Here is a 13,156-nt window from a genome sequence, read left to right as displayed (position 1 = left end):
CTGTACACACCCTTTCATCATCAACAATGATGAACTTTCCTAATAATATTCCTTAGGTGGTATGTCAGGCTCATTCTCCATCATCCCCTCAGGATAGTGCTGCTGGTGAGGAGTCTTTCATGCTCAAGGGAATGTGGTCTTATTTATTAGGATAAGGGAACAACAACAAAAATCACCTATCATCTTAAATGTTTCTATTAAGGACAAATCGACCATCTTACAATGACTTACCTATACTGGCTGCATTGTGAAGCATTGACTCTTGAAATAGAGCTTTTGCAAGAGGTTCAAACCCTTGCTCATTCATCCTGAGATTCTCACCCCATAACAGGGTTCTGCATTCCTCATTAGTGACAAGAAGAGGTGGGGGTGGAGCACAGGGAGTAGGTTCTGACCAGTGGTAATCTCCCAGCTAAATGCTGCGCTTTCTGATCTTCAGTTGAAACCTTGTCCACAGAAGCCTGATGCCCTGAGTCAAGATTTATGGCAAGAGGAAAGGAAAACTCTTGTTGGTCTTCTGGCTGACATGAAAGTTGGATAGTTAGTCTCCTAGCACCAGTTGGAAAGAGACGGGCCTGGAAGAGCAGCAGTGGCCAAGAAGAGAAAGGGCAAAAGCTGGATTGTTGTATGGACTGGGACATGAACTAGTGCTAGTAATAGGCGAAGAAGAAAAATAAATCTCTTCAAAAGTATTTAATAAGTTGGCAAAATGATTTTTAGCAAACTCACTGAGCACCATCCAGATCAGTCAACTGGTCTCCCCTTGATATCCTCCTGGCTTGGATTTTATACACTCAACCAACTCACTCAGTTTGGGTAAGAGTTATGCTTCCTCTTCAATTATTCTTCAACTTGTTTGGGATACAAATCACTGGCTTCTGAGTTAATGGTGCCTTTCTGCTTATAAACCTCTTGGCCCCACATTCATCTAGAGCATTAGCATTTCTCCTCCAGGGCCCTAGAAGGCAGTGGACCAGGCAGGGAAAAGGCACACTTTGGACTCAGAGCTCCATTTGCATCCTGACAATGTCACGATTAGGTCAGTGACTCTTGAAAAGTTGTTTTGTTTTTTTAAAAATATATAATGATGGATTTAATGGAGCTGTTTGTAATATACTTAGTCTTGAAGTCTTGAAGTCTCCCTAAGCCTCGGTTTCCTCATTGTTAAAATGGGAATAAAATAACTATTTCACAAGTTTATTGGAAGGAAAAAGATGAGACAGTGTATGTAAAGCACATAGCACAATGCCTGGCGCAGAGTAAGCCCTCACTACGTTTGGCATCCTGATTATTTTGGTTACCAGGGGAGGAAAAAACTTGGAATTTGAAACTGTTGGCCAGGAGTGATATGTTGCCCGGGTTATGTGATCTGAGAAGTGATGTGAGAATTTTATCCCTGCTCCAATGTCTTCCCCATTTCCCCCTCCACTTTCTCATCTACGAAATAGATCATGATGATAATTCCTACCTCCTAGGAATGTTCTAAGGATTCACTGAAATATCATAGGAGAAACCAGTTTGTAAGTTGTAAAGATCAGTTACTAGTATTGTAAGGGACTGATATCTTAGGAGGGACCATGAACAGGAGAATGAGGATGAAGGAAGAACAATTGGGAGACACCGAATGTGGGCTTCAACTCATAATGATGCTCGAAGTCTACATAGTTGTCTTTGTAAAGTCCAGCTTCCAAAATACAGTTATACTGTGGGGACCTGGTTTGTTCATAGCAACATTTGAATATTATTTACTCTTGAAATTGAGATGTTCCAGGTTCTCCTCCTCTTCCCTGGGTTGCTGACGAACAACACACAGGTAATGCCAAATGCTATCAGCATCTAGGATGCAAGGCCACTAGGCTACAGGACCCCCACTCCCGCTACAGGATAGGCCATCCCCGCCCTTAGTCCATCAGCACTGGAGAGATGAGATGGTGGCAGGCGGTGGGAGGGGGAGTGATTGCCCCTAAAATACTTCTATTCCACCAGGTGAGGCTCACCAAGCAAATAGTCTTTTGGCAAAGAATATGGTGGACAGACCTGGGAACACACAAAGAAATGAATAAACAAAGAGTCAGGTTATCACAAGGTTCGTTTTTTTTCAAGGAACAAAAGTCACAACATGTACATTGAAGTCTGATCCCCTCTCTGTTCCTCCCCCTGCTATGGGCTCCTCACTAATACAAGTATGAGCTCAGGCTGGAATGTCAACTTGGACATTTGTGGCACAACCAAGTATAACTCAGTTTTAGCATACTTTTTTTTTTATTTGATGAAGTGTTCCAATTTACTGTGTACTTCCTGAGGCCCTTGGGTTAAAAAAACATGATCTAATGCAATGAAAACCAGCAAAAAAATATGTTCTTCACTTTCAGTAGCACGAGGCCAACTGAATCTACCCAAAGCATACTTGTGCAGTGTTAATCAGCCTGAAGACTAAGTTTTCTCTCCCTTCTTTGCAGCCACAGATTCAAGTCAATAGACCCTCACTCAGTCTTCTGATGGCATGTGAATGTACACAATTTCAAGAATAACCAAACATCTCTGGCAGCTAAAATGTTGTATTAATAATGAGGTTCCTGAATAGATTTGAGACACGTTAGGCTAAGGAGAAAAGGAGTTCAGTCTTCAATAATTAATTCTAATTCTATAATTCCTGCCGGGACAGTGGCTATAAGGACTTTATAATATCCTTGAGGACATAAAACTAGGGAAACTTTAGTGCTTGACTTGGGCTTTAAAGCAAGGACAGGACTTGGTAGATAAAGGGAGAAAAGAGAACATGCTGGCAAATGGAGCCACACAAATGGAGGCAGGTAAGCGCAAGAAAGCGCCACATGCATTCTCTCAACAGATATTGGCAGAGCTTGTTCTGTGTGCCAGGAACTGGCTAGATGCACCAAGAAACACAAATAGCTCCTAGAGCTCACATACTTGTGAAAAGACACAGAAAATAAAAAAATAGCTGAGCAACCTATGGAGGTACCAGATGGTAACAAGTGCTATGGAAAACAGGAGAGCCGGTAAGGAAGGCAGGGAATCCTGAATCAAAGAGTTGCCCTTTTTCTTTCTTTCATTTTTTTTTTTTGAATTTTTATTGCGGAACAGTGTTTTTTTCCAGGGCCCATCAGCTCCAAGTCAAGTCATTGTCCTTCAATCTAGTTGTAGAGGGCGCAGCTCAGCTCCAAGTCCAGTTGCCGTTTTCAATCTAGTTGTGGTGGGCACAGCCCACCAGCCCATGCGGTAATTGAACCGGTAATCCTGTTGTTGAGAGCTCACTCTCTAACTGAGCCATCCGGCTGCCCACTGGCAGCTCAGCGGCTGCTCGTTGTCTTCAATCTAGTTGTGGAGGGTGCTGCTCACTGAGCCAGGTGGGAATCGAACCGGCAACCCTGTTGTTAAGAACTTGCGCTCTAATCAACTGAGCCATCTGGCCACCCCAAGAGTTGCTCTTTTAAATAGAGTGACCAAGAGATGCTGTTTGATGAAATGACCGTTTTAGTCAGACCTGGAGGAGGAGAGAGAGTTAGACAGCTCTCTCATGGGGCAGAAGGTACAGTAAGTGTAAAGGCCTTGAGGTAGAACCATGCCCAAATAGTGAAAGCATGCATTCTCAATAGAGGAGACAGAATCTTAAGGGGTTAAAAATTCATTAGTGGAGGATAAAAAGAAAAAAGAAAATTAAAGAAAAACCCCACAACTCACTCTTTTGATGTATAAAGGACAGATAGATAGTACATAAACATATATAGCACACATATTCATGGTATTAAGTTTTCATGTGGTTGGGCAGGGGGTGACTAGAAAAAAATATATCTAAAAAAGCACTTCCCTTTTGCCCCTGGTGGGAGCAATAATTAAAAAAAAAAAAAAGTTGAGAAACACTGAGTTAGGGGAACAGTAAGGAGGCCAAAGTGTCTAGAATGGAATGAGCTAGAGAAAGAGTAGAAGGAGAATAGGACAGAAAAATAATGGGAAGTGGTCTTCTAGGTCATTGTAAACATTTTGGCTTTCACTCTGAGAAAATAAGGACGTTGCAGGTTTCTAACAGAGGAATGATGTGACTTGGCTTTTAAAAGAATCCTTCTGGCTGCTGTTTTGAGAATAGACTGCAGGGAGACCAGTTGGAGGTTATTGCTATAGCACAGGTAGAGATGATGGCTCTTAGTCTAGAATGATAGAGTAGGAGGTGGGGAAGAATATATATTTTGAAGATAAGACTGACAGGATATGCGTGTATTGAATATAGGTTTTAAAAGAAGGAGAAGAGTCCAGGAAGACTCCAAGTTTTGGCTGGAAAAACTGGAAAGATAGAGTTGCCAATTGTCTTTGGGGGCACCATTGAGAGAAAAGAAGGGAGAGAACGGTGAGAGCTTGAATTTGGTATGTTAAGCATGAAATGTCCATTAAATATCTAAATACGGATGTTAAGTAGGTAACTGAACTTAGAAGTCTGGAGTTCAGGGGAGAAACCCAGGCTAGAGATATAAATCTGGAAGTTGTATATGAGACATGGCAGTGATATTTTTAAAAGGGAGGAGGAAGAAATAGAAGAGCAAAAACAGAGCAAAGAGAAAAGTAATACAATGGTAGGTCCAAACCCAAACATATCAATAATTACATTAAATATTAATCAATTAAATACTCCAATTAAAAGGCAGAGATTATCAGATTATATATATTCGCTATCTAAAAGAAATGCAGTATAAATATAGAAACACATATAAGCTGAAAGCAAACAGAGGGGGAAAGATGCACTATGCAAAGAGTAAGTAAGCATAAGAAGGTCAGAGAGGCTTTATTAATGCCAACTAGAATAGACTTCAAGATAAAAGTATATCCCAGAGATAAAGAAGGACATTTCATTATGATTAAAATGACATAGAAAACATACATGTGTATGTGCCTAATAACAGAGGTTCAAAATACATGAAGCAAACACTGATATAATTAAAAGGAGAAAGAGACATTTTTACAATCATAGTTGAAGATTTTAATACCCCTCTTTTACCAATTGATAGAACAACTAGACAAAGATCACTAAAGACACAAGATCTGAATACTATCAACTACCTTTTTCTAACAGTATACCTGACAGGACAGAATACATGCTTTTTGCAAGTTATATATTCAAATCATCTATCAGACTAGACTATATGTTAGGCTATAAGAAAGTCTCAACAAATTTTAAAATATTGAAAGCATATGCAGTTTGCTCTCTGACTACAATGGAATTACATTAGAAATCAATAAGATAACTAGGCAAACTCCAAACATTTGAAAATTAAACAACACGCTTTTGAACAATCCATGGGTCAAAGAAAAAATTATAAGGGAAATTAGAAAATATTTCAAGCTAAATGTTAATTAAAATACAACATATTATAATTTGTGGAATTCAGCCAGGTAATGCTTATAGAAAAATATGTAGACTACAATCTTTTAATTTAGAATCTAGATGCCCAGCATAGCTCACCCTATTCTATATTTTGAGTATTTCTGACTTTTGAATCCTGCCTTAACAAGGGAGAGCTCAGTGAATGACTGATGTTCTGCAAGCTTGTTGCAGAGTCCTACCCTGAACTCCAAAGAGCCAAAGTCTTTCCAGAAAAGCTCCTTGGGCTACAGGAGAGCTCGAAGCAGAAGGCAATCCTCCAACACAAAAGGTGTAGCCTTCCTTTGATATAGACTTCTGGAAGGTTGGTGAATAAAGTCCGTGAAATATAGTAGGTTTCTTCAAGTCCCAAGGACTTTAACCACCATCACCTAAATAAACTCTGAATGAGGAGATGCCACACTAAGGCTCCGAAAACTCTAAGGATATTTTCCCCAGCTCCGGTCTAGATACTTCACAGTTTTCTTGGTTTCAGGTCCAACTCTGATTCGGTTTTCTAAGTCAATACACTGTCCCGAGACCTGATCCTGTAACTTGGCTCTGGCGGACCTCATCGGAGGTCAGTGGAAGGTCTGCCCGAGTGAGGACGTTACAACTGAGGCCCGAGCGCATCTTGGGTCAGGTGCCTACAAGCCTCTGCGATGGGCTGAGTTTGTGGAAGAAAGATAGGGTCTCAGCCAAAGTTCTGCTCAAGTGTCACCACTAAAAATTCTTTGCCAAGGCACCACAGTATCATCACAAAAGTAATATTTCTCACTTCTCCTTTGAATGACAGATGTCAGGGTAGAAATTCATTTTGCCACACCGCATATCAGAGCGCCCACTTCTCCTCTGCCTGTTGGTCTCCGCCTCCTCTTCTGTCCCCTGAACCTATTTCTTCGTGAACTCATTTCAATTATAGACACACACACACCCCACACTATAGGGAGTCTCCTCCATTCAACAGAGCACATTCAAACCAGGCTTGGCCTTTGTGGCTTCCCCAAGGAGGCCCTACCTCCTTCTGCATCCCCCCTGGGACTTAGCGACCCTCACTACCTAGAAAGTCTTCCTTTGCCAAACCTACAGATATTACTGAATTTTAAAATTACATGTCCCTTTGAATCATCCTTAGTCGAGGCCAAGAACAGATAAGCACCATCCTTCTGGCGATACACCTTCATGTATCTGAAGGCCATTGTCAGACATGGCCCAAACTTTTTTGTTATATTAATCAACCCAGTTCCTGTCCAACGTTCAGTCACCATTGTAGCCGTCCCATAACCTCTCCTGCAGCTCTGGGCACTGCTCTCTTCTTTCCAGTGCTGGATGTGATACTGTCTGACTAAGACAGACGCTGACAACCCTCAGCTAAATTGTCAGCCCTACCTTCCTTCCCCTTAGCAATTCTGAGCTCAGATTGTGTGGGCTACCATTGTCCCCCTAATGCCCCCAAACCACCCACATTGATGACCCTGGTTTTACACAGCTGTGGGGGCAGACCTTATGGCATAATTTGGGAGACAGGGCACAGGGGAAGAGGGAAGTCCCGTGTGCTGTGAACAATACCAATTCCACCTGTTTTACTTCTTGGTGCAGCAGATGGGGTGAGAAGGTTTGTTCAGTAGCTGGCGTGGTGCCTTTTCCGCCAAGAGTAGATGCCCAGACCGTAATTCTTGTGTGGAGAACTTCTATACCATATCCACTCCAGAGACTAGGTCTTCTACTCACAGGACAGGTGAGTAAGCAGCTCCCCAGCTGCATAGCAGTTTTGGGGCCCAAATGTCAGCTTTTATATGGAGTCTCCAGCGTTATGGGCAGGGCCTGGACGAGACTGCAGGGGGGGTTGGAGCTGGAGGAAGGATAGTCTGCTCCTCGGAACCATTTGGGGGTCTTGGGACTAAGTAGTGGAAATGGGGTCCTTCTACTGGATCACTGGGCCCCTTCATGGATGCTGCCTCCTATCACATGTGGTACTGCAAGGTGACACTGTGATTTTCAGTCTTCAATGCCCCAAAGCTGTGCTATGTCCCATGAAGAACTGGGGAAACCTCCCCGTCTCACTCGTGGGCCACTTTATTCTTCCAAAAACTTTGGGATAATTATTGTCTTCTCTCTTTCTCTCACACCACACACCCAATTCATCAGGCAGTGGTGCCAGGCTGCCTGCACAATCTTCCCGGAATCCTGCCTGTGTCATGACCTCAGCTACCACAACCTGGTCCAACTCCGCAGCATCTCACACCTGGATGATTGCAGTAGCCTCCTAAAGGGTTTCCCTGCTTCCCTCCTTCACCACTCCCATTCAGTCTTTTCTCAACACACAGCCCTTTAAAATGTAAGTTGGATCATACCACAGCTCTGACTAAAACCCTCCCAAAGGACCCATCTCTCTCAGTGTAAAAGCCAAAGTTCGTAGGATACCTGCAAGACCCCACGTGACCTGGTCCCTGCTACCTCTCCAAACTCATCTCCTGCCAGGCCCCCACTGATCATGTCACCCAGCACACACCAGGCATGCACTAGCCTGCAGGAATTTTGCTCTAGCTCTTCCTATTCCTGATGTTCTCCCAGACGTGGCCAACTCACTCATCTCCTTTCAGGCATGGCTTCCATGTCACCTCACAGTGAGTGATATGACCATATATTTAAAATGGCAATCAGCTCTCCCACCACAGACATATCTGGATTTTCCTATCTGCTTTACTTTTGCTTTATTTGTTTCCCTTATCACCATCTAACTTGCTGTATAATTTACTTATCTATGATGTTTACCTTTTTTTGTCTGTGTCCCCATGCAAACATGTATGTTCCCTGGAGCAGGGGATTTTTTTTGTTCACAGCTGTGTTCCAACCTCCTGGGACATTTTCTGGCACACGAGTAGAGCCTCAATTAACATTTGTTGCAAGAAAGGGCAAAAAGAATGTCTCTTTACCAACAGACGTCACAATTTGCCACCTGGGCACTGAAGCCACCCTGCTGGTAGTTCCTTGACTCCCAAAGTCCCTGGTGAAAACATCCTCTCCTGGTAATTCCCAGCTATGTCTGAATCTCAGAGGTCACTGTACAACTGAGATTAAACTGGCATCACTGGTTTAAGCCAAGACAGAAGATATGACTTCTTAGGTGGGTGAATGACAGCTACAGTACAGGGCTTTTATAGAGACGTGAGAGGCAGAACTTACGGCCGAGGTTGAGAGATGGAGTCAGATGTCACATTGGTTTTATAGGCGATTTTGTGCAATCACCTAGTGTATATAGGGACTTGATAAGTGATTGGACTTTAGCATCTGCCTTTTTAGCCCAGGAAGTATGGCTTTATTTGCCATTACAAGTTAGTTTAGCATTTCCGAAGCTCATTACCGTTGTCTGGGCACCACCATCGCAATTGGTAGGTGCTCTGTGTGAATAAGTCTAATGGTCCTGGCCGTGGGAACGCACTGGCCTGGAATGGAAAGCTGACAATAAGAGTAATGCAGCAGTACATGGATAAATACAACCGACTAGTTAATTGTTCTAATTCCCTTCACGCATTCCCGTTGCAGGATGGCATAAAGGAAGACACGCTAGAGAGCACAGAGAATGCACACGTGGATTCCTGGTTCCAGTGACACGTCCCCTTCCCTTGGGAGAAGAGAGGAATGCTGTTTCATTTTGTAGATTTGGTTTCTCCCAGCTGAATTCTGCCTTCTTTTCGTCCTCTCTGTGATCCGACCGAAAAAGCAAAGACCAGAACTAAGCAGGCCTATCCCAACATTGTCAGCCTTGATTATCTCCAGCCACAATTCATTCCAGGGTGGTTTTGTGCCACTATTTTCTGAACCCCAAATCAGGACCTTGTCCATCAAGTCACTTGTCCTCCAGAACAGGCTCTCTGAGGCCTGGGTTGATGCAAGAAGCCTGTACCTGAACACCCGGGTGGTGTTCACCTACCTAACCCTGCAAAGGACTCCAGTGTTACCCAATGCACAGGTAGCTCTGGAAAACAGGCTGGCACAAGTAGAGGCGGAAAATGTTTTCAAAAGGATAAATTCAACAGTGGCTCAATCCTGGAGACCCCAGAACATGGCGTGTGCTTGCGTCTTATGAGGCACTATGCTAAGGCTGTAGGCACATCATCAACTTTATCAAGTGGATTGTCTGTGACAAGTCAGCTCCAAAGGGACAGAACCTGTGTTTGAATTCAGTAGATCCAACTCCTGAGCAAAATGATCTTATATAGCCCTCCAGGTAAGTTCTCTGTTATTGTCCCCCTTCCTATGTCTTCAGGGGCTGCTGACAGTTCTAACAGTTAATTTAAGCTTAGCCATTCTTCTTTTGCCCCATTCCAATGTTTCTTGGGGAGCTTCTTGCCAGTTTGATGATCTGGCTGAATGTATAATAGCCCAACTCCGCCACCTGGTGTCAGCAGAGGCATGTCCCAGACCCACGAAAAGCCCGGTGGTCACCGCTGAGACCTACTGGTCCTGATGCAGCTTCAAACATTTTGTTTTGGTTTGGTTTTCTCACTGCAAAAGAACATTCTCCTTGTAAAACTTTTGAGCATACTTGTAAAGAATGATTCTAGAAGCCCACTTCTATGATGGAAAGCCAAATCAGCCCTTCCTTGCCCTCCATATAAATATTTCTCTACTTTTCCTTAACCTCCAAGTTCCATAGAATTGTACCTGTTCCTGTGCTAACAGTGTTACGGTTTTTGTAGGATAAGAGCCTTATTCTTAGGAGAGTCACACGAAAGTGTGCAGGGGTAAGTGCCACAATGTCTGCAACTGGCTTTCAAATGGTTTGGGGAAAAGAGAGGAGGGGTGGGGGGGACGTGACATTTTTCATAACTGAATGTAGGTAGGAAATATATAGGTGTTCACTGTGCAGGTCTTTCAACTTTTTGTTTTTGATAGTCTTCAAGATAAACAGCCACAAGCATCACTGGGACTTGTGAGAAGTTAGACCTACTCCAAATGCCAAACGTGCAAACTCCGGGATGTGGACCCTGCTTGCCCTTCCCTGCGAGGGAGAATTCTAGGGGCTGTGTATTGCTTATGGGCAAGTTGGCCGACGCAGAACTGGACTCCAGCCAGCAACCTCAAATGTACCATCAAACCTCCTTGGAGATACATCATTTTCCTCTGCTTGATTAGCTCAGTGGCTCCAACCAAACAAAATGTAGTAAGTTGTACCCAGCATTAAACAGAAGAGTCACACTATGATCAATATAAGTGATTATTTGGAAGAGAAAGGATGCAGGCAAGGGGTCCTGTGACGAGTGGCTGCCAAGACATCACCACTGGCGTGCACCCAAGTTCCGGAGATGACCCTGGGGGTTGGGTTGGCTACATTTTTGAGCAGTTGCTCTCTTTTCTGGTTGTTACACAGGAACAGCTCCATTCCATCCTCCGAATGCTGGACACATTTCTAGTGAGACGCTCTCACTTTCAGTCTTCAATAGCAGCTGACACTTTCCTATTTTTACACTAATGCAGGGAATGCTAGATCCTAGCAAAAGGAATAAAACACAAAATGGAAAATAATAAGTTAAGGTATTCAATTAAAGGTCCACAAATGTAAGTTGATACTTTTTCCTGGGAGGACGGGAGTTGGGGAGAGGGGAATGGGTGTACATGGAAGAAGGAAAATTTGAAAACAGCCTGACCAAACTGATGGGACCAAACTGATGAAAATCAAAAATGGCCATCATTTCTGAAGTTACTCCTTCAGTCCCCTGAAAAACGACTGTGGACATGTATTTTGCTAAAATAGATGTTTACGATTTTTGCAACATCTTCATCTAATTGGAAACACCATGGAACCACCCAAAGGCAGGGGAAAGGCCTAATGTAAGGAAGCCTCTGGTCCCAGGCCTGCTGGAGACGTGTCGGACGCAATTCACATCACATGGGGGAAGTGTATTTGGAAGTCACATTTTGTACCTCACAGCTTCTCTTCCTCGTGAGGCTGGTCCTGGTCGAACAGGATCTGGCAGAGTTTGCCTGCCTGCTGCCTTTCCTTTTTGTCATGTCCACCTCGATGTACACGGGAGATCGGGGCCTGAGGGTCTGTCCACGGCTTTCTTAAATAAATACTTTTGACTGTGATTATTATAGTAGTCTATGCAGAGGTGTGCTGATAATTTAACAGGTTTTGAGGAAGGAAGCCTGATTTGAGGGTTAGCCCATTTCCATGCTGTAAATATGACTGTCATGGCCAATTTCAAGCTACCGATGTGAGGTCACCATACGCAGAGTTGGGAATAAATGTGCACAACTGCACAATCAGCACTTTTGAGTTTGGCTCCCACACACCACTAAAAACCACAGTGGAAAATGAAAAGCATACAGAATCATGTTAAATGAAAATAAGTCTCCCTTCCTCCACTCCTAGTCATTCTCTTCATCGTTAGCCACTATTCATGGTTTCTTATGTATGTATTCAAAATATACGTTATTCATATGTCTCTCTAGGTATATGTGTTTATCTTTATGAGTCTGCTTTTTAAACAATTGCCCAAATGAACTCATACTCCGTTTACTGTTTTGCCTCTTGCATCTTTCACTTAAAAATTGTGGAGATGTTTATTAGTACGTACGGATCCACTGCGTCCAATCTCATTTCTGCGTAACATTCCACTGTATGGATGTAGCAATGTTAATTACTAGTCCCGTTGATAGACGTTTCTCATTCTTTTGTTAATATGCTGCAATAAACAATGCTGCAATTATCATTCTTGCACATATCTTGAACTTTTGTGGCTATATCCATGTAGCAGTGAACTTGCTGGATCTTGAGGTACAGCTTCCCCCCGACTATCCGAGAGTTCCTCTAAAAACTTTTGTAAGCTGAAGTGGAATAAAGCAAAGAAGTACCATTAATTTATATGGAAAAATTATTGACCCAAAAAATAACCTACCCAGTAACAAATAAAACCTACAATAACACTAGCATATAGTAATGCTAAAGTAACGTCCCTCTCGCCACTTGGGATGTGTGCTGCCTCCATAAAGACTTGCTGCAAAACAAACACTAACTGCTATTTTCACTTCCCTGTCTTTTTCACAGAAGGTACAATCCTCTTCAGATTTCTTCTGGTCAGGGAAAACAGCTACTAATGTAGGTCTTTCATAAAAGTGAAGTGGCATAATGCGAACTTTTGAACAGCAGGGTATGTGCATTAAAAAATTCAAAGATACACCAATTGAGTGCCTGTGTCCCATTATTTACCAATATTGAGTTTTATCATTTTTTAATTTTTGTAAATCTCATAGTTGAAAATTGACGTCTCATTGCTTTGATTGGTATTTTGTTTATTCACTCATTCCACAAATATTTAAAAATCCCTCACTCTTACTCCCTTGTGGGTCTTTTATTTTCTCCGCAGCAATTATTTCTGTACTTATTGTGCATTATGTATTGAATTCTGAATTTTTTGTGCATTTACTTTTTCAAATTATTGTTTTGCCTTCACTTAAATGTAAGGTAAGCTTCACTAGAGGAAGAACCTGGTCTGCCTAGTACATAATACCTTTCTATTGATCAGTGAATATTGGACCTCCCTGCTAAGAAAAAAAATGAATGCAGTTGTATTTCCTCCCATATTCTCATTTTATTAACATTGCCACATTTTACTACACTCATTTACCATACACATTTCCCATCATTCTATAGTTGCATGTGTAAATTCTTTTACCTCAATTATTTTATCTCTTGGTTAAATTTTCTGAGTTATTTCTTCCAGGTCTCATGAGTGCAATAATAGTCTCTGACCCTTTCATGTTTGAGTCTCTGTTGTC

The sequence above is a fragment of the Rhinolophus hipposideros genome (genome assembly GCF_964194185.1).
Source record: "Rhinolophus hipposideros genome assembly, chromosome: 1".
NCBI lineage: Eukaryota > Metazoa > Chordata > Mammalia > Chiroptera > Rhinolophidae > Rhinolophus > Rhinolophus hipposideros.
This window is presented reverse-complemented; position numbering follows the sequence as displayed.